Source organism: Rattus norvegicus, chromosome 4 (genome assembly GCF_021556685.1).
Source record: "Rattus norvegicus strain SHRSP/BbbUtx chromosome 4, alternate assembly SHRSP_T2T, whole genome shotgun sequence".
In the NCBI taxonomy this organism is placed as follows: Eukaryota; Metazoa; Chordata; class Mammalia; order Rodentia; family Muridae; genus Rattus; species Rattus norvegicus.
This window is the reverse complement of record NC_141537.1, coordinates 5,272,683-5,296,480: the sequence shown is the minus strand read 5'-3', so window position 1 is coordinate 5,296,480 and position 23,798 is coordinate 5,272,683. Positions and strand designations below refer to the sequence as shown.

The window sequence follows — 23,798 nt, the reverse complement described above, 5'->3', positions numbered from 1 at the left end:
CTACCCTGGCACCTCACTCTGTTCAGGGTTAGACCATCTTCTCCCCTAAGGCCAGTTGGGGAGGGGTTTCAAGTCAAGAGCTTGCAGATAGTTCTGCTCCACATGTTGGGGGACGCACATGGAGACCAAGCTTTACGTTTGCTATAAATGTGCAGTAGGTCATGGTACAGCTTCTGTAGGCTTTTTAGATGGTAATTCAGCTTTTGGTAGCTCCCAGTGGTCCTGTGTAGTTGATTCTGTAGCTCTTCCTATGGAGTTCCTATCTCCTTTAGGGTGTGGAATCCTTCCCCCATTTCTTCCGTACAAGTCCCTGATTGATCCATAAAATCCAATGATTGGCTATGGCTCTTCAATCCTATTCCAGTCAGCTGCTGGATGGAGCCTCTCAGAGAGCACTTATGATAGGCTCCTGTCTCCATATTCCATGTAGGAGCTGGTTTCCTTTAGGCAGAGAGAGCTTTGAGCTGGGAAGTGGAGTGGAGATCTATGATTGCAAGGAGTGGTGTAGTCTAGAAGCCAGGAGAGGCAATTTGAACAGACGGTAGGTTTACTTCATTGCTATAGTAACTAGGACTCTGCTTCATTGATTCTAGTCTTAGGGAAGAAAAAAATAAGATCCTGCATATAGGTTCCACTTTTGAGCCAAGATTCTGGAGCCATGGCAGTTTGAGAATCTTTTAGGGAAGTGCACTCTCAACCAATGATTCTCAGCCTCCCTAATCCTGTAACACTAATATTTTTCTCATGGCGTTGTGACTCTTAACCATTACTTCATTTTGCTTCTCTTCATAATTCAAATTTTGCTCCTGATGTGATTATAAAGAAAAATGGATAGAATATCTGATATGGAAAATATATTTGACACTGTAATGATTATGACCCACAAGTTGAGAATCACTGGTCTAAATTGCTAATTTTAAACAAAAATGTTTTTCAAGTACTTTCTACAATGTACATTGACTATTACTTTTTTTGTTTTATTTTCAATAAAAAAATGATTTTATTATTAACATTGATGGAAGCTTACTAACCTTGGATTTTTATGAAAATTGGCTTAGCATCCCAGATGAAGGAACTCTGGGTGGAAAAATTAATGCCAAAGTAATGCCAAAGTAATGATACAGTAAACACTTGGGGGGACTACACCAATATATAAGCAATGCTTTTTGTAAGGTACATAGGCTTGTGTTTACAGGATTATAAGCTGGAATGATGTTCTATGCCAAGAGGTTTCCTTAGCTCAGACATGTATTGTCACTTTTTAAACATTCCCATTTCTCAAGCTAGCGTGTTGAACCATGTCTGTAATCTTACCTGGGAGCCTTCTCCTTAAAAATGTCATGATTTAGAAGACAGTCTATGTAACACCTCTTGTTCAGGTCAGTTTAGAGTATTGGTTTAGTTCCTGTGTGAGACAAATTAAAAGAAGTAGGTGTGTATAATACCTGTGGGTTACTTGCATCCTAGAATTGTTACCATGGTATTGTGAATATTTCACATGGTTAATATATGTTATTGATTAGAACAGGAATCTCTTACTGAATTCTTCTTTCTCAACTATAACTACCTAGAGAAGTCTAGATCAGGTATAACTTTGACTTTTTTGAATCATTTTTCTGTGTGATACTCCATAGAATGATTTCATACTTAACCAGAGCTTTGAGCTCTCATTGCAACCCAGGAGCCCTGCATCTCTGTCTTGCTGTAGCGAAGCTTTTATAATTGCATTTTGCAGGGTCACTAGTGTGCTTTCTGCTCCTTATGTTCTGGAGTGTCACAAAAGTGTTACATGGATTCATACTACATTAGATATTAAATGTGTCTCCACTCCATGATGGTTGGAAAGATGGTTTGCTGTTTAATAACACTGAATGTTTTCATACACAGAACACACATGGTCTTCAAAAAATCTTCATTCATTCTAATACCAGGGCATTGAGTAGAGTCATGAGTCTGATTTTGCTCCTTATGTTCTAGATTGTTATAAGGGTGTGTCGTCGATTCATAATACATTAGATATTAAATGTGTCCCCATGGTGGCAAGAAGGGTGGTTTGCTGTTTGATAACACTGGATGTTTTCACACACAGAACATACATGGTTTGCAACAATATTCATTCATTCTATTACCAGGGATTCCTGACATGTTCCTCTGGCTTCTGTAAGTAGCAGTCATACATCTAGTACACTGAAATTCGTAAATAATTTGAAAAATGTTTTTTCCATGATTCTGTACAGAAAAGTGATTTACAGAAAATATTTTATGTAATACTCTAGCTATATATTCTTAATTCTTTTGAATTCTGATTATACTATGAGTTGGTCTACAAAACATTTACCCTATTTGTTCTTTGTAGTTAGATTTTTAGCTTACATTATTTTCAAGATGGTCTAACCTAAAATTCTCCTTTTTCTGTGTTTAGCCTTTTGCAACAGATCCCAGAACCAATCTTTATACTATTAAAACATCTCATATGTGTATTAGTAATAATAAAAGATTCTTCCATGAATAATTTAGACAGTTACAGGTTATCTCTGCGCATAGCTCCACATGTACTGTGGGGTCAGACTTCGAGAGATTCATTATTTAGGAGTGACGTCTTAAGAAAGGTAAGGGGATCTGAAATTTGCCTTTGGGAACAAAAGTCTAATTATTATTCAGTAATTGGGAATACTTTACAAAGATGATTTCTCTAACAGGAAACCTTAGGATTGCATTCTTATGGAGTGGAGTAGAATATGTATTGATCTATTGCAGGAAGATTTGGGAAGGGAAATATTTAATGTAGTTTAAAGTAAGTTAGTCATTTCTTTCTACTGTTCTTCTTTCTTCTTAGATATTGATTTAGATATTGATGTTTTAGCCAACAATAATCTGTACATGTAATGGTAATCCAAGAAGACGAGAGTGAAATTTTAAAAGATCTGGATTACCTATGTTTTGTTTGTTTTTTTCCATTGTATCCCTATTTTTGGAGTATAGAATAGTTGTGTTACACAGTGGTGAGACCATGATATTACTAAATATTCACATCATGTGAATTGCTGGTCATATTAAAGCACATTGCATATATGTGTGTGTGTGCGTGCGTGTGTTTGTGTACATATATATGTGTGTGTGAGTGTGTGTATGAGTGTGAGTTTGTACATATACGTTTAAGTGTACTTGTACATGTGCATGTATTTGTATATGTATATACATATGTAATGATGAGTAATTGATGTATATTATTTTGTATGCTTTCCATTATTTTATCACTAACCTATTTCAGGTACAGTTTTATGATCCTCAGGTATACTGTAGCTGTTAATTTTATTATAAACACATATACATCAATATTCTTCACTAAGTTATTTACTTTATATCTGGATTGCAGTCCCTTCCTCCAAGTCCCACCTTTACAACCTGTTTTTCCCTCCATTCTTCTTTACCTCAGTAGTGTAGACCTTCCATTGACACCAACCCACTCTCATACATCAATTCACAACAGGAATAAGTGAATCACCTTCCAATGAAGCCATACAAAGCAGCCCAGATAAAAGAAAGCAATCCAGTTGTAGACAACACAGTCAGAGCTAGCCTGCATATAAACTGGTAGGGGACATACCTGAAGATCAAGCTGCATATCTGCTACATATATATAGGGGCCCTAGATCCTGCTGCTGGAGCATATGATGGGGGAGGTCCTGCAGATTTAAAGCTGAAGGATCACAATGACTAAAGGCTACAGCAAGATACCAGGATATAGAAGGAGAGGCATCTGCAGGAGGTTCCAGTATTGAGAGTATAGTATAGCTTAAACCAGACTTATTTCATTATACATTTGCAAGAAAATCTGTTTGGACAAGAGGGTATAATGTGTGACCACTTATGGCACAACACATCTCACACACTGTATTTTTAATTTATTTTTTAAATTTTAGTTTGATTTTTTTTAAAATTAAATTTAAATTTTATTTAATTTTAATTTTTGAAATTTAGTGAGGGGGGATTGTTTCCAAGGGATATATGGAAGGATTGAAAAATGAAATGAGAGTTACTTAGTAGCATGATTAGAAATTTCAGAGAATCAATAAAGGACACATATTTTGAAAAGGATAAAAGATAAAGAAAATGTAAATATGACAGAAAGCAAGGTACATGTTAACTAGTAGCTCCCAGGTATTAGGTCCACAGGAAAGAAGATATCATGATGTTACTCACAATGGAGGATGATAGCCCAAGGGATAGCTTGAATAAGATTCTTGCTCAGGACTGTACTTGACTTGAACTAGAAACGTAGCTTTTTTAGTTAATTTCTAATTACCAAGGTACTGGAAACCTAAAATCCAAGACTATATCAAACTGCATGTTTAGTCCAAATGAAACAATAAAATGTATTTTTCACTCTTAATAACTATTAAAGATTCTTCCTTTATGGACAGTTCTTTTCAAATATATTCTTTTGTATGGTCAGTTATGAAAACAAAGAAGCAAAACTATCCTGTACGATCCGCATATAAAATAAGACTATCCTGTGCAGGACTGCTCAAAAATAAACTTAGGTGCATGCTGAGAAGAAACATATGTGATGAATAGAGTTTGCTTAACCTAAGTCATCATCTCAGAAGAAAAGTAACTTACCAGTGTTGTTCAATTTAGGAAGTGTCATAATTTTCTACAGTTGCTGTGACAAAACACTGATGAAAAACAACTAATGGAAGACAGGTTACACTCCACAATATATTTGCAGTTACCAGTTAAATACTGAGAAATGTCAGAGCTAAAAATAAAACAGAGAGGCAAGAATTGAAGCAGAAGCCTAGTAGGAGCACTGCCTCCTGCCTTGTATCTCATATCTTTCTTTTTCTGACTAATAACTCAAGGGTGGCACCATCTTGGAGATCTGGGCCCTACAAATTCCAAGGTTAATCAGGACAATATCCCTTAGACTTCACTATACAATAAGTCCATCTGATGGAGGCATTTTCTCAATTAAGACTCCCTCTTCTCACCAACTTCTTCTCTCAGTCACATTTCTACTGCCTTAATAAAACATCAGGATTTAAAAGACCAACCGAAGAGTGCACATGGGGGAACCATGGCTCCAGCTGGATATGTAGCAGAGGATTGTCTTATTTGGCATCACTAGGAGGGGAGCTGCTTAGTCCTGAGGGGCTTGATGGCCTAGGGTAGGGGAATACTAAGTTGTTGAGGCAGGAGTGTGTGGTCAAGTGAGAGAAAACTGCAATAGAGGCAGGGGAGGAGATATAGGATTTGTGGAAGGGATCTGTGAAGGGGGATAACGTTTGAAATGTAAATGAATGAAATAAACAATAAAAAATCAAACAGCATGACCAGGGAAACTTATTGAAGTAGGTGGTTATTTGGGACCTACAAATGCTGAGCGAGTATAGCACTTCAGTGTGATGACAGAGGAGCACGACTGCAGAAAAGAAGAAAAAACAAACAGGAAGCTGAGACCTGATGGTTCTTATCTTGGGAAGCAAAAATGTAGCACAGAAAGTGCATTTAAAATGGGCACCTACCTTTTGTAACTACAAATTCTAAGCAGTGGCATACTTCACCAGGCAGACCAAGGCACCAGAAAATTGTCAACGAGAGGGTATTACGATGCCTGGAACTAGAGAGGCATCCCATTCAAAACATCACAATAAACAGCTACCCCCACCCACACACAAAAAATTAACACACCAGTCATTAATTTGGTTCACTCACAGTTTTTCTCAGCATATCAGTTCTGAAATGTTGCTTTGGTTAAATAGTTCTTCTGTTCTTTGCAATAGGCATGAAATTTTAACAAGTTGTGTAAAGATGCAAAAGACTTACAGTCTTCATTTCAGAGATTTCATTTCATGGGTTCCTATCTGTAATTTTCCTCCTAGTATTTCTTTTCATTTTTAAATTTATTTTGTAAACTGTGTGAAATGACAATCTTGTTTTTGCCTTGTGGTGTTACAGATGTCTCTTATACAAATCATGATTGACAACTATCATCGAATATTTGGAAATGATGATATATTTAGTAAACACATTGACAAAAGGTCTGAAGACTTAAAGACATACAAAGAATCAATAAATTATTCTGGAAAATCTCCTATTGTGACAAAAGCCATAGCTTGGCCACAACTGGAAAACCAATGATATTGATGAAAAATTTAATATTTCATATGCTGCACTGCAGGAAGAAGGTCCTACAGGTAAGACAAGATTTATTTATTCATCAAATGAATGGAATCATTTGATCAAATCATTCCATGATGTCATAAATTTGTGTATATGAGAGAAGCTTTGGGACACAAAATGATTATTAGAGTATGGGAAAAGTTTTTAAACATCACTTTAATTAAATTATACTTAAATATATGCATCTATACATATATTCATATATATGTACACATATATTCACATATATATATACTCATATACTGAAATACATCTGGATACATTCAGGTATGTATGACACATTCTTTATTTAGGGAATCCACCAATATTGTCTGCTATATTTTCCCCCCTTTCTTCCTATGGTCCTTAAGTTAGAGAATTTCTTGCATATGAAATTATTATTTTTGATAAGATCATTTAGAAACAATGATTTGATTTAAAAATTGATTAGACATTCTGCAAGATTAAGCCCTGCACCACTGTGAAACATGCTTTGTTTTCCTAGCACGAAAATACTAATATTTGTTTAATTTCCTATGAGAAACAATATTTTTCAAAATTTTATCATTGGTAAAAATATTAATTTGCACAGGATTCACTACAAAACCTATGAGAGGTATGATAAAGAGGTTAGACACACCTGATTATCAGGTAGTAGCACACAAATTCAAATACACTTTTAACTGAAGTAATTAAGTTAAGAAAATATACCCAAATATTACCCTTATCTTAAGTGATGTGAATATATCATCTGAGAATATTTGTCTGATGATGACATTTTATGTTTTGTTTAGCAGGACAAAACAGGACAACTACCACATATAAGTGGTAGTGCATGATTTAAGAAAGTCTAAGGTCATTGTATTTTAATGTTCCCTTTTACCTCCCATTTAATCATATCAGAAGAATTATTCCAAGATACTATATTAGCTTTATATTTCACCGTATTAGTTACAAATAGTTTTCACTCATTGTACTTATGCTGCATATTTCATATTGTTTGCTATTGTAACAAATGTTATTATATTGGGTTATTGTTTACACTCCAATGTGCCTTGTTCATGGTCCTACACAGTCTTTGGAAAATTTTTCAGTCTGCCTCTACAGCCCAGTTATAGTATTAGTTTTCCCACCTCAGTTACCAATGTGTGGCCAGAAGCTAATGACACTGAATAATACCTCAGAATTCTGCATAGAATCCCGTGCCATAGAAAGTTATAAATAAAATTCCATTAACAATCAAAATTAATCATCACACAGGATGAACTTAGAGGTGTATCATGGTTTTAGAATATACAAAATGACCTGGAAAGATAATCCAGTGTCTAAAGCAATTGAGATTTAGACTTTGCAACATGAATTTGGGTCATCAAAACATACATTAAAAAACAAACAAGGGCTGGAGAGATGGCTCAGTGGTTAAGAGCCCCGACTGCTCTTTCAGAGGTCCTGAGTTCAATTCCCAGCAACCACATGGTGGCTCACAACCATCTGTAAAAAGATCTGATGCCCTCTTCTGGTGTATCTGAAGACAGCTACAGTGTACTTATATATAATAAATGAATAAATCTTTAAAAAACAAAAAAACAAACAAAACTAGGTATTGGAGCACAATCATCTCTAAACGAGAAGTTTCTACCTGAATGGAGATGGCAGTCAGAGACAGTAATTAGCAGAAGCTTATTGGACAGATATTCCTGACATATTGTTCAGTAATGATCAAAATGACCAAAAATTAAAAGAGACAGAAAGACCAATACTGGAGGCTCCTCATATGTTAATAAGCTCAAAGTTCTAATTAAGCTCTAAATATATATCACCAGTGATGTGATCTGCACGTGTTTTACACACACACACACACACACACACACACACACACACGCATGCATGCATACATTACATACACTGAGAAATGCACAGAAGCATACAGCATTTTTTTTTATATATCTCTTCATCACCTGAGGCCTCAACATGAAATATTCTTTATTCATGGTTTGTCCATCTCAAAAGTGTCTGTAATACAAATTTGAGAAATGGAAATCTTAGAGAAAACCTCCAGTAAAGAAATTGATAATTTCCATATTTACTGTTCTTAGTCCTTCCTGAACTCCCATTACTATAAGTTCACAATGTTTTCATTTATTACTAGTATTATTTTAAATTTTTATCAAAAATTGAATTATAGCACTGTAACCTGATTTTTCTCCCTTAGGTCCATCACAGTCACTGCACTTTCATACTCATTTCAATATTGTTTTGTACATGATTATATATATATATATACATATATATACATATATATATTTATATCTTTAAAAATATGAATATTACCTGAGTTCATTTTATTCTGTTTGTGAATATGGTTTCCATGATATACAGTGTGTATTAGACAATCCATATGCAGTTCATTTCTGGAAAAATTAATATTCTATCAGTCTATCAGTCATAATTAGCTGCCTATAACTTTTGACAAGTGAAATTTTGATCATTGCCTTAACACTGCATTGACATTGCTATTATTGTGATTTTGCACCAATTTTTATGAGAGGCAATTTCAAAACAGACTTTCAAGTATGCTGGGTCTTACAGTATTTGTAACCCTTCTTCTACAATGGTCCCTGAGCTACAGAGCATTTAGCTCTAATGTACATGTATTCACTGGTGCTGGATTTTTTGTAATGCAATTATCTCTTCATTGTGTCCAAGTTTTTGTTTTCTGTAATGGTCTCCATTTTCTATACAAAGAGGCTTCTTTGACGTAGGATGATGGCCCCAGTTGTTGATACATATAGGACTAATATTTAAATGCTGTAAGGAACGTCACTAATTTATTAAATTAGTGTCATCAACTTTAAAGTTTATGACCAAACTAGCTACATAAATCGGACTAGATTTCTAGCTCCGGCCATGATTTCAATCCTGGTGAGAGAAATTCTACCAATTGTTAAAGTATTTTCTGTGGCTTTTCCCCAAAATTTGGATGTGTCGGGTAGCACTCGGATTTCTCTCAAGGTTGGGGGCTTGAGTGCCAGTTGCCAAATAAATCTTACAAGGAATCTCAGCAATCTACCTGGATATGTCTTAGAAGCCCCTAGGTTTAAGTCAAAGTTCTAAGGTAGATAAAACAGTAGGCAAGTTGACACGTTAGGGAAGCAATTGATAATTGTACCCACCTGTAATACCTATAAAGTACAATGATAACCACTGTGGCAAGATAGCAGAATAGGTTCAATAAGTGACAGTAACAGCTCAGTTCAAAACAACTGTTCTTTGATTAGACTTAAATGTATTTTCTTTACCATAGAATTGAACATGGTTCTGGGTCTTTCATTTGGTTTCTCAGAAAAAAAATGTTATTCCTAAGTATGCTTTTAAAGTTCAACATTTGGTATCTTGTTATTTCTCTTTAGGATCATCCGTGCAGGTCCTTTGACTTGTCCAAGTCACACATTTTCACTCCTCTCTGACAAGATAAATTCATTTTCCTAAAATAATATGATATAAATGTTATATAAATATACAATTCCTTCTTTTTGGCTACTTTAGTTTTCTTCTTTCCACATCTGCAATTAGCCTTAATTGACAATAGTCTAAAACATTAAAAGTTGAAATTTCTAGCAATAAGAATGCTTACCATATTGAGTTAATTGAAGAATATTTAGCAGTGAGCGCCTTATGTCTGCAAGGATGATAATGATTCTATCACTTAGAATATCCTTATAGTGTGTGCTGCCCCTCATCAAGTTATTTATGAAATATTATGGTACCAATGGCTTCCTTTGCTGATTTTTGGTCATACTCAATCTACTCTTGTTTCATACAACCTATGTAAACAATTAAGATAATATTAAAACTGCATGTGACCAAGGGGACATATATTAGAAATGAAGAATTCAAAGTATGTCTTTTTGAAAATTGTATGATAGTAAACATAAGTGAGCCTAAATATTCCATAAGAATAATCAGATATCTTGTAAATTCTTTCAAAAGTAGCAACATACAGAATTAACACACAAAGTGAGTACTCCTTTGTAAAAATCACAAACTTACTGAAAAGTAAATCAATGAAAACCTGTCATTAACAGTAACTTTTAAAAGTATTAAGTTTCTTGGGAAAATTCTAACCGAGAAATAAAAGGCTTTTATGATTAAAAAAACAAAACCAAAAACAAAAGAAAAAAATGAAAAAAAATATTCAACCCAAAACAAAACATAATGTCTTATAAATTGAACAGATATCAGATATATGGAAAGATTCCCACATGTTCATGAATCAGGGAGATTTAAACAGTAAAAATTCTAAACCATCCTGTAGTGATTTTTTTAAATTTCTTTCCTCGCAGTCTTCTGCCATGTTCCCTTGACCTCACCCATAAAGCCCCACCAACGTCACTTCCTAAACATTAACTGAAGAAGGCAACACCAATGAACATGGAAAACTAAATGGGACCTGAAACCTAGACAAAGAAATATAGGCAATTGCATGGCAAACACGAGTATGTGATTTTATCTAAAACAACTGTAATTTTTGAATGCAGGAGAAAGATGAAACCTGTTTTCTGACCCAAACTGATAGTCTGTATATTATTGGTATGAGACAGTTAATGCTTAGAGTTATTAATGAGCAGTATTTATGGGTCCTTGTTATTTTTTTGTTGACACATACTTTTCCCCCTCTTTTTTGAATGACTACAGGGTTATTTATCATTTCTGTCCTCTTGTGTATATGTACGTTATCTTCAGCCTGCTGTTTGCCTTTTGTAGACCAGTATTGATGATGAGAAATGACTTAGTGGTGCTTAAACTATGTAATGTTTCTCCTCTTTTGTTGATATGAATGATGCTTTTGCTCAGTAATAAAGTCTAGGCTAGTATCTGTATTCTTTGAAAACATGGAGAACGTTGATGCGGGCCCACTATATTTTAGAATATCCATTGAAAATTCAGGTATTAGTCTAATGTAGTTAATGTTATGTATGACTTTGTCTTTTTCATTCATAGCTTTTTGTATTTTTATTTCTATGTTCAGTTAGCCTTTGACTATTATGTGTCTACTTGATGTTTTCTATGTTTCTAGTACTTTAACACATATCTCTTTTTGATTTGGTGTGACAAATGCAAAGGATATACAAGGTTAAAGAGAGTTCAGTTTCAAAAATGATTTCCCTTCTTTCTTATATGCAGAGAAACAGAAAGGCTATATATATACCAAGCCACCAGTATATTCTGATCCAGCACCACCAAGAAAGAAATGCTTATTTGGCAAAAATCTTACAAGCATTTATGTCTACAGAAAGCTGCCTGCACCAATACTTGTGAGTATCATTCTGGCTTTCTGTAGCACCTTTGTTCTCAGTAAGCTATTTAATCAAACTGAAGAATGTTTAGATAACCAATCTATGAGAGTAAGATCATTTTAAAACAGAAATAATTTCCACTGTAATTTGAATAATGTAATTGAAAGAAAAAGAGAAGAAATACCATTACCATGTTTTACACTGACTGCATCAAAGATTCAAACCCACCAGCATGTTGGAGGAAATAATTCTATGGAAGTGCCCCACTAATTACCCAACTGTAAAGTCTTGCAGCGTCTTTATGACTCCACATTTCTCTGGAATCTCCCTTAATATCATTTCCTCTGAAATTACTCAATACTTAAAAATATCTGTAGGCTTTTCCTTTAAATTATCAATGAATTAGATGAACACACTTTTTTATATATATATTAACATCATTTATCCTAGTGGACTATATTTAAATGCCATCTAATATGGCTTAATCCATTTTAAATGAGTTATTAAACTTCTTTGGAAATATATCTCTAGTATCCAACATCTATTTTAGCACTATAGCTGTGATAGGAATTTATGGTGTTTGTGAACAAATTTATCCTGTTAGACACATGAGCATTACTGCCAATTTCTTAGGTAATTTAGAGCAGAATTTTCTGGTAACCTTGTTTGTATTCGTGTAATCAATTTAAAATGGAGTAAACCTATGCATGGTAGTCATGTTTACAGAGTAAATTATGGAAGAATGATAGAAATATGCTTGGGCTTTTAAATGTGAAAGCATCTGTAGACATAGTTGAAAATAAGAAGTCACAGAATAAGGATATAAAAGTCTCAGAAATATGGTGAAAAAATATTTCTTCAAAACACAAAAGTTAGGATTCATAATAGAGGCCAGGATGAACAGTAAGTAAAATAGTGAGTTGATCTCTGGAAGGGAAATATGCCAATATTTACTTAAGATGCCAGGCTTGAGAAAGATATTGATAGAAGGAAACACAAAGTAATAGAGGACCATTCACCAAAATGCTTTGGGGAACAGAAGTCCAACAAAACCATGATGTGACAAATTGGGGAAAAAAATGGATTAGGGAAGAAAATGTATTTGGAAGCTAAAACAGAAAAAAGTTCAATGACTACTTTATTCCTCTCAGTTATAGCTGTGCAGCCAAAACTGTCCTTGCTCAGGATCACAATAAAAGACATATTTGTGCTTCAGGTGTGGATCTCTAATACTACAAGCTTATCCTTATCCCACACAGGATATGTTATCCATAATTGCAGAGAAAGGACAAAAATCAGATCACATATTCAAAATTCTACCTGAAAATTCACACTGGTGCCTCAGAGAGAGGATTGACAGTGAACAACTCATTGAATGGAATAAAGAATGCATGCTTGTAATAGCATCTATCTTGAAGGTAAGGAAGGTTTTCACGTCACCAACATTAAGCATCCCTCTAGAGATGCATATGTGCTATCTCTCCTTAAGATTACATGACGATGACTGTTTCCTAGAACTATGGACACGTGACCTCTTGATAAGAGGCATGGCAGGTAAAAGTCTGACAAACCCAAAGATTCATCATAAAGAACAGCAGGTGAACAGCTTCTGTTGGAAGTTAACATCCTCATATATGCGATAGGCTTTAGTTTGGCATTACAGACATTCCCACTGATTTCACCTCTGAACATACCCTGTGAATTAATAGCTGAACAAGTTATAATGGTGGTAAAAATGTGCTTTATTAAATGCATGTATTAAATAATACTTACCAAAAATATCCTTCACAAATAACAGTTCAAATTGACAAGTCCAACACTCACCTACAATAGGCTATCGATGTTGAACATTACCCTCTGTCTTGTATATACAAGAAATCGTTTACCTTCTCAAACAAAAAATAATTCAGCACTTTCACTTTTGCCAGATATTGCCATTCTAATTCCATGTCAAATATTCAAGTATTAGCCTAACCTACTTTTAACTTGTCTAACACACTAACACTCCTAACTTGCCAGGGAGCTGCAGTGACTCTAGAGCAAATATCATTGTTTTATTTTTACTTGGGCCATGATCTGATTTCACCTTTCAGAAGTGTGTGGAGCTATGGCCCAGACATAAATAGTAAAAATAATGCTCTGGGATTAACTATGCTTACTAACATTAGGCAAAGGTACTGAATGATACTTCCTTGGCCTTTGAGCTTGCCAAGTGTGTCTGATTCTCATTGCCAGAAACTTAAAACCTTACTGAAGTTAGCCGTGTGTATTCAAAGCAATTTACAGGTATAAGGGCTCCTATGTTTCTTCCATTTTTATGGCTTGCTATCCTTAGTACAACATGAAAGTTCATTGTTGTATTTCTTGCAAAAGACAGTTTCTGTTCTTCAAACAATCTGATGCTTACAACTAAATTTAAATAGTTGAATATTTACAAATTTTAAGAAAAAGACATGAAACTATGAGATCTTCTCACATGGAAAATAAGTAAGCTTCACCACTATTCCTGCTGGGTCTGTAAGCAAGGTGTATGTGTATACAACAGCTTTACGCTGTGTGAACCTAAAGTACAGATTCAACAATTATACAGTCAGGATGAGTTAATTTTGGGTGCTGTCATTTTTTGATTGTTGCCTATTCCAAGAAGAGGACTTTGGTTTTGGTTTGATTGTTTTGGTGGATTTTTAAACCATCATCATCGTCATCATCATCATCATCATTTTATATTTTTTGTTTGTTCATTTTATGTCTTGTATGCTGCCCCCTACCTATTCTCCCCTCATAGACTCTGTCTCCTTCCCTGAGCTGAATTGGGACCCTTGGGTTGTACTCCTACCCAGACACATCAACTCTCTTCAGGTTTAGCACATCTTCTCCCCCTAAGGCCAGGTAGGGACAGGTTTTCACAGTCAACAGCTTACAGATAGCCCCTGCTCCACATGTTGGGGGACCCACAAGGAGACTAAGCTTTACATTTGCTAGAAATTGTGCTGTAGGTCATGCTGCAGCTTCTGCAGGATTTTTAGATGTTAATTCGGCCTTTGATAGCTCCCAGTGGTGCTGCTTAGTTGATTCTGTAGCTCTTCCTGTGGATTTCCTATCTCCTCCAGGTCATGGAATCTCTCCCCCATTTCTTCCATACAAGTCCTTGATTGATTCATGAGAGCCAATGATTGGCTGTGACTCTACATAGCCTATTTCATTCAGCTGCTGGGTGGAGCCTCTCAGAGGGCAGTTATGATAGGTTCCTGTCTGGATATTGCACATACCATCTGGCGTTTTTCAAGGCAGAGAGAGCTTTGGGCTGGGAAGTGGAGTGCAGATCTATGATTGCAAGTCATGTTGTGGACTAGAAGTCAAGAGAGGCAATTTGAACAGACCATAGGTTTATTTCATTGCTATAGCAACTAGGACACTGCTTCATTGATTCTAGTCTTAGGGAAGAAAACACAAGATCCTGCATATAGGTTCCACATTTGATCCAAGATTCTGGGGAGATAGAAGTTTGGGAGTCTTTTATGTTATATGCTTTCAACCAATGATTCTCAGCCATCCTAATACTGTAACACTAATATATATTTCCTTATGGTTTGGTGATTACTAACCATTACATCATTTTGCTGCTTTCTCACAATTAAAATTTTGCTATTGGTAAGAATTATAAAGAAAAATGGAGAGAATATCTGACATGGAAGATATATGATATGTGAACCCCTAATGGATTATGACTCCCAAATTGAAAATCACTGGTCTAAACTGCTAATTTTAAACAAAAATGCTTTTCATGTTCTTTCTAAAATGTACATTGACCATTACTTTTTTATTTTCATTTAAAAAAAGGACTTCATTGCAAACATTGAAGGAAGTTACTTCTGACTTATATGAGAATTGGCTTAGCGTCCCAGATGAAGGAACTCTGGTTGGAAAAACCAAGAGGTTTCCTTAGCACAGACATGTATTGTCACTTTTTAAACATGTTTATTTCTCAAACTAGAGTGTTGAACCATGTCTGTAATCCCACCTGCGTGTCTTCTCCTTTATAACTGTCACAGTTTAGAAGACAGCCTATGCAGCACCTTGTGTGCAGGTCAGCATAGAGTATTGGTTTAGTTCCTGTGTGAAACAAATTAAAAGAAAGAGGTGTGTATAATACCTGTGGATTATTTGCATCCTAGTATTATTACCATGTTACTGTGAATATACCACATGCTAAATATATGTCACTGATTAGAACATGAAGCTATTACTGAATACTTCTTTCTCAAATATAACTACCTCAAACAGTCTAGGTCAGGTATAGCTTTGACTTCTTTGAATCTTTTTTCTGTGCAATACTCCAGAGAATGATTTTTGTGTGTAACAGGAGCATTGAGCTCCACTTGCTACCCAGGCGCCATGCATCTCTGTCTTGCTGTACCGAACCTTTTATAATTGCATCGTGTAGGGTCACTAGAGTGCTTTCTGCTCCTTACGTTCTAGAGTGTCACAAGAATGTTAAATGGATTTATACTACATTAGATATTAAATGTGTCTCCACTCCATGGTGCTTGGGAAGATGGATTGATGTTTAATAACACTAGATGTTTTCATACACAGAACACACATGGTCTGCAACAATCCCATTCATTCTAATACCAATATCCCAACACCTTCCTCTGGCTTCTGTAGGTAGCAGTCAAATATCTATTACATAGAAATTCATTCATACTTTTAAAATGTTCCCATGATTTTATACAGTAAAATGATTCGCAGAAAATATTTTTTGTAGTACTCTACCTGTATATTATACGTCTTTTGAATTCTGGTTATACTATGAGTTGGTCTACAAAACATTTGCCCTGTTTTCTTCATAGTTAGTTTTGTAACTAACATTAGTTTTCAGATGGTCTAAAATAAAATTATCCTTTTTCTTCGTTTAGACTTCTACTGAAGATTCCTCAGGCAAACTTTATCCTTCTAAAGCATCTCATTTGGTATTAGTAATAATAAGAGACTCATCCACGAATAATTTAGACACTAACAGGTTATCTATCCGGATAGCTCCTTATGTTTTGTGGGATCAGACTACAAAGGATGCATGGTTTGGGAGTGATGTATCAAGAAAGGTAAGGAGATCTGACTTTTGCCTTTGGGAACAAAATTCTCATTGTAATGCAGGAAGTAGGAACACTTTGGAAAGATCATTTCTGTAAAAGGAAACCCTAGGATTCCATTCTTCTGGAGTGGAGTGGAATATATATCGATCTGTTTCAGGAAGATTTGGAAAGAAAGATGGTTAATGTAGTTTAAAATAAGTGAAAAATTTCAGTCTTTCTCTTGTTCTTTCTGAATAGATACTGATTTTGACCAAGAGTATGCTTCACATATAATGGTAGTCAAAGAAGACTAGAGTGAAGTTTAATAAAATCCTGATTACCCAGGATTTGCTTGTTTTTTTTTTCATTCCAGCCCTCTTTTTGGAGTATATAATAGTTGTATTTCACAGTAATTAGACTATTATATTATTAAATATTCACATCAAGTGAATTAATGGTCATATAAAAGTACATTTCATATATATATGTATTTCATATGTGTGTGTGCGTATTTGTGTGTGTGTGTGTGTGTGTGTGTGTGTGTATGTAGGTGACAAATTCGTGTATACTATTTTGTATACTTTCAATTACTTTACCACTGATGTATTCAAGTGCAGTTTTAAGTTCTTCAGGTCTCAAGGACCTCCACATCAAACCAGATACACACAAACTAATAGAAGAAAAAGTGGGGAAGCATCTCGAACACATGGGCACTGGAGAAAATTTCCTGAACAAAACACCAATGACTTATGCTCTAAGATCCAGAATCGACAAATGGGATCTCATAAAACTGCAAAGCTTCTGTAAGGCAAAGGACACTGTGGTTAGGACAAAATGGCAACAACAGATTGGGAAAAGATCTTTGCCAATCCTACAACAGATAGAGGGCTTATATCCAAAATATACAAAGAACTCAAGAAGTTAGACCGTAGGGAGACAAATAACCCTATTAAAAAATGGGGTTCAGAACTAAACAAAGAATCACAGCTGAGGAATGCCAAATGGCTGAGAAACACCTAAAGAAATGTTCAACATTTTTACTCCTAAGGGAAATGCAAATCAAAACAACCCTGAGATTTCACCTCACACCAGTGAGAACGGCTAAGATCAAAAACTCAGGTGACAGCAAATGGTGGGTGAGGATGTGGAGAAAGAGCAACACTCCTCCATTGTTGGTGGGATTGCAGACTGGTACAACTATTCTGGAAATCAGTCTGGAGGTTGCTCAGAAAATTGGACCTTGAACTACCTGAGGACCCAGCTATATCTCTCTTGGGCATATACCCAAAAGATGCCCCAACACGTGCTCCACTATGTTCATAGCAACCTTATTTATAATAGCCAGAAGCTGGAAAGAACCCAGATGCCCTTCAACAGAGGAATGGATACAGAAAATGTGGTACATCTACACAATGGAATATTACTCAGCTATCAAAACCAATGACTTTATGAAATTCATAGGCAAATGGAGGGAACTGGAAAATATCATCCTGTGTGAGATAACCCAATCACAGAAAAACACACATGGTATGCACTCATTGATAAGTGGCTATTAGCCCAAATGCTTGAATTACCCTAGATACACAGAACACATGAAACTCAAGACGGATGATCAAAATGTGAATGCTTCACTCCTTTAAAAGGGGAACAAGAATATCCTTGGCAGGGCATAGGGAGGCAAATTTAAAAGAGGCAGAAGGAACACCCATTCAGAGCCTGCCCCACATGTGGCCCATACATATACAGCCACCCAATTACACAAGATGGATGGAGCAAAGAAGTGCAGTCCAGCAGGAACTGGATGTAGCTCTCTACTGAGAGACACAGCCAGAATACAGCAAATACATACTCGAATGCCAGCAGCAAACCACTGAACTGAGAAGGGGACTCCCATTGAAGGAATCAGAGAAAGGACTGGAAGAGCTTGAAAGGGCTCGAGACCCCATATGAACAACAATGCCAACCAACCAGAGCTTTCCAGGACTAAGCCACTACCTAAAGACTATACATGGACTGACCATGGGCTCCAACCTCATAGGTAGCAATGAATAGCCTAGTAAGGGCACCAGTGGTAGGGGAAGCCCTTGGTCCTGCTAAGACTGAACTCCCAGTGATTGTGACTGTTGGGGGTAGGACCGTAATGGAGGGAGGGTGGGGAGGGGAACACCTATATAGAAGGGGAGGGGGAGGGGATAGGGGGATGTTGGCCCAGAAACCGGGAAAGGGAATAACTATCAAAACGTAAATAAGAAATACTCAAGTTAATAAAGAAAAAATATTTATTCACTAATTTATTTACTCTATATCCTGATTACAGTCTCATCTTCACGACCCCTTCTCCACTCCATTTTCCTTCATCTTAGTAGTGTAGAATCTCCATGAACAACAACTCACTCTCATACATCAATTCACAACAGGAATAAGTGCATCTCCTCCCACTGAAGCTAGACAAAGCAGCCCAGCTAAAAGAAAGCAATCAAGTGGTAGACAACAGAGTCAGAGCTAGACCACACACTAATACTTAGGGTACATACCTAAGATCAAGCTGCACATCTGCTACATATATGTAGGGGGCCTAGATCCTGCTGCTGGAGCATATGAAGGGGGAGGTCCTGCAGATTCAAAGGTGAAGGATCACAATGATTTAAAGGCTACAGCAAGATACCAGGATATAGAAGGATATGGGAGGCTCCGGTATTGATGGTGTAGCAAAATCCAGAGGTCTTGAAGCAGGCCAGTGACTTATTTTAATGTACATTTGCAAGTAAACCTTTTTGGACAAAGGGGTATAATTTGTGACATAGTATAGCACACCACATCTCACAGACTGCATTTTTTAAAAGGATTTTAATTTTTTGTTTGATTTTTAATTTAACTTTAAAACTTTATTTAATTTTAATTTTTGAAGTTTTGCAAGGGGGGGATTGTTATCAAGAGATAGTTGGAAGGGTTGAAAAATAAAATGAGAGTTACTTGTGAGCATGATGATAAATTTAAAGAGATTCAAAAACACATATATTTTGAAAAGGATAAAAGGCAACAAAAAAATAAAAAATGAAAGAAAGCAGGGTACATTTTTAACTAGTAGTTTCCAGGGATTAAGTCCACAGGAAGGACGAATTAGTGATGTCACACACATGAATAGTATTCTCACCCAGGACTCAACTTGGCTTGGACTTTTATAGGACTTTTACCTTTTATAGGTAATTTCTTATTACCAAGCTCCCGGAAACCTAAAATCCAAGCCTGAATCAAAGCGCATGTCCAAATGAAGCAACAAAATTCATTTTTCACTCTTAATAACTATTAATGATTCTTCTCTTATGGGCAGTTCTTTTCTTTTCTTTTCTTTTTTTTTATTAACTTGAGTATTTCTTATTTACATTTCGAGTGTTATTCCCTTTCCCGGTTTCCGGGCAAACATCCCCCTAACCCCTCTCCCTTCCCTTCTTTATGGGTGTTCCCCTCTCCATCCTCCCCCCATTGCCGCCCTCCCCCCAACAGTCTAGTTCACTGGGGGTTCAGTCTTAGCAGGACCCAGGGCTTCCCCTTCCACTGGTGCTCTTACTAGGATATTCATTGCTACCTATGAGGTCAGAGTCCAGGGTCAGTCCATGTATAGTCTTTAGGTCTTGGCTTAGTCCCTGGAAGCTCTGGTTGCTTGGCATTGTTGTTCATATGGGGTCTCGAGCCCCTTCAAGCTTTCCAGTTCTTTCTCTGATTCCTTCAACGAGGGTCCTGTTCTCAGTTCAGTGGTTTGGTGCTGGCATTCGCCTCTGTATTTGCTGTATTCTGGCTCTGTCTCTCAGGAGGGCAGTTCTTTTCAAATATATTCTTTTGTATGGTCAAGCATGAAAACAAACAAGCAAAGCTATTCTGCAATCTGCATATAAAATATGACTATCTTGTGCAGGACTGCTCAAACATAAACTCAGCTGCATGCTGGTAAGAAATATGTGATGAGTAGAGTTGACTTAACCTAAGTCATAATCTCAGAAGAAAAGTAACTTATCAGTGTTGCTCAATTTAGGAAGTGTTATAATTTTCTATGATTGCTATGACAAAACACTGATAAAAAGCAACTTATGGAAGACAGGTTGCACTCCATGATATACTTGGAGTTACCAGTTAACTCCTGAGAAATATCAGGGCCTAAACTGAAGCAGGGCAGGAACCTGGATTCAAGAACTGAAGTACAAGCTGAAGAACAAGGAGTTCTGCCTCTTGCCTTGTACCTCATCCCTTACATTTTCTGACTAATAGCTCAAGGGTGGCACCATCCTGGAGATCTGGGACCTACAAATTCCAAGGTTAATCAGGACAATATCCTTTAGACTTCTCTGTACATTAGGTCAATCTGATGGAGGCATTTTCTCCATTAAACTCCCTTTTCTCACCAACTTCTTTTCTCAGGTACATTTGTTTTGCTTTAATAAAACACCAGGATCTAAAACACTAAACAAAGATTGCACATGGGGGAACCTGTGGCTCCAGCTGAATATGTAGCAGAGGATGACTTTATTTGGCATCACTAGGAGGGAAGCTGCTTAGTCTTAAGGAAGCTTGATGACCCAAGGTTAGGGAATGCTAGGCTGTTGAGGTCAGAGTGTATAGGTGAGGGAGGGAGCAGTGTAATAGAGGCAGGGGGAGGAGATACAGGGTTTGTGGAGGTGAACTATGAAGGGGGATAACGTTTGAAATATAAATAAATAAAATAATAAAAAAGAAAACAATATGACCAGGGAAACATTCAAGTAAGTGGTTCTTTGGGACTTAGAAATGCTGATAGAGTATAGCACTTCAATGTCGTGACAGAGGAGCATGTCTGCATAAAGGGAAAAAAAACAAACAGCAAGCTGAAACCTGATGTCTCTTATCTTGGGAAGCAAAAATGTAGCAGAGAAAGTACATTGAAAATGGGCACCTGTATTTTGTAATTCCAAATTATAGGCAATGGTATACTTCTATCAGGAGGGTCAAGGGACTTAAGCCACCAGAAAGTCGTCACAAAGAGGGTATTGCCATGCCTGGAACTAGAATGGCATCCCATTCAAAACTTCCCAACAGAAACCCCCAACCCCCCTACCCCCTAAAAATGTCAATGAATGACAGTCATTAATTAGATTAACTCACAGTGTTTGGCAGCACATCAGGTTTGAAATGTTGCTTTGGTTTAGTAGTTCTTCTATTCTTTGCAGTATGCCTTAAATTTTGACAAGTTTTGGTAAAATGCAGAGAACTTAGAGTCTCCATTTCAGAAACTTCATATCATGCATTCCTGTCTGTGGCAACTGTTATTTTCCTCATAGTTTTGGATTTCATTTTTAAATTTCAATTTTGTAAACCATGTGAAATGACAATCTTGTTTTGCCTTGTGTTATTACAGATGTCCATTATACAAATCATGATCGACAACTATCATCAAATATTTGGAAATTATAATATATTTTATAAACATATTGACAGAAGATCTGAGGATTTAAAGACTTGTGCAGATTCAATAAACTCTTCTGGCAAATCACCTATTATGAAAGAATTCCTAGCTGGCCACAACAAGAAGACATGCGATAATGGTGAAAAATTAAAAATTTCATCCATTGCTCTGCAGGAGTAAGGTCCTACAGGTGAACCAAGATTTATTTAGTCATCAAATGAATGGAAGGATGACATCATTCACTTATTTCATAAATTTGTAAATATGAGAGCAGTTTTGGGCACAAAATGATATTAGAGTATGGAAAAACTTTTTAACCAACACTTTAATTAAATTATACTTAAATGTATGCATATGTATATACAAACCAATATATATGTATATATAATTTATATGTATACACACAAACAGACACACACACACACAAATACTTAGGTACTATATATACCACATGTAAGTATGACAGACTCTTTATTCAGCCTCTGTAAGAATCCCACAATATTGCCGTTCTTCCTATGGTCTTTAAGTCATAGAGGATTCATGCATATGAAATTATTATTTTTGATAAGATCATTTAGAAACAATGTTTTAATTTATACATCCTTTAGAGATTCTGCATGTTTAAGTCCTGTACCACTGTCAACATGCTTTTTGATTTTAATGCAAAAATAATGTTTGTTTAATTTCCTATGAGAGACAATTTTGCCAAATGCTTAGCATTAGCATAAATATTAAATTGCACAGGATCCACTACAAAACCTACATGAAGAAAAAGATTTACTTATATATAGAAAGTAATATCCCAGAGGATACAATGTTAGGAAGGAGGGGATGTGGATTTGCCTCAGTGGTAGAGCACTTGTCTAGTGAGCAGGAAGCCCTGGGTTCCCTCATCACCTCAGGGTGTGGGGTGGGTGGGGAATGGGAGGGGTGAAAAGAAGAAAAAAAACTGTAAAGCAATTTGGAATCAATGCTCATGAAAGGCTCTGCCCAGTACCCAGAGTCTCCTCAGTCTGAGTGACCCTTGACCTTCATGTCATTTCCAGGGAGCAGGGACCCACTTCTGTAATGTGGGTACACGAGGCTTCATCTGAATGCCATGTTCCTAACTGGATCTGTGTGGCTCTGTTCACTTATCTGTGATCCCTTCCAACTCTACAGTGCTGTTTTCCCATTAAGGGTCAACTGCAGCTGAATTTAAATTTCAGGTTGGCTCAGATCATCCTCTCTAGCTGTGTGTTCTTCCTAACCCGCCATCTATTCCACAGCGACAGCCCCTCTCTGTAGGGGAGCTGTGCCCATCAAAGGCTGAAGACTCTCGGGAGAAGCCGGTATGTGAGGCTGGGTTGGATGTGTGTTATCTCTTTCCAGTCGAGCATGGTATAATTGCAGTTTTCTGAGGGTCATCACTGCCTGAAGTGGCCTAAAGATGTCTTTTGTAATTTATTTCCTTGTTTAGCATCAAGAGGACCTGATGCCCCCAGAAGCCTGGATTGCTGGATATGCATGTTTCTGTGATGTACACATATACTCACACATTTATAAAACTACTGGTATATGTTGTGCCCTTGGTTTTATTCTCTGTGTATTTGAACTTTATAATAAAAATACTTTTCACTGTGTATATGTGTGTGAATCTGTGTGGCCTGTGCACATGAGTGCAGAGTCGGATGGAGTCTAGAGGAGCAGTGAAGGCCACTTCCCTAGCCCAGCTGCAGCCATTTTGTTCCGTGCCTTCCAATCATTTTATATTGTTGCTCACCCTGAAAAAATTGGCTTGATTCAACCCAGGGTCAAGCTGCCCACATCCCCTGTTATGTTCCGGGT

General features: G+C 36.4%; 1 pseudogene across 1 annotated transcript; it reads left to right on the top strand.

The window, feature by feature from the left end:
• The first annotated feature begins 2,399 nt into the window (after nt 1-2,399).
• On the top strand, nt 2,400-23,595 carry LOC134486696 (uncharacterized; annotated as a pseudogene). Its single transcript, XR_015687184.1, has 7 exons — nt 2,400-2,609; nt 5,962-6,200; nt 11,350-11,480; nt 12,722-12,880; nt 16,382-16,567; nt 21,924-22,110; nt 23,431-23,595. The product of XR_015687184.1 is annotated as an uncharacterized LOC134486696 (transcript).
• Nucleotides 23,596-23,798: the final 203 nt, after the last annotated feature.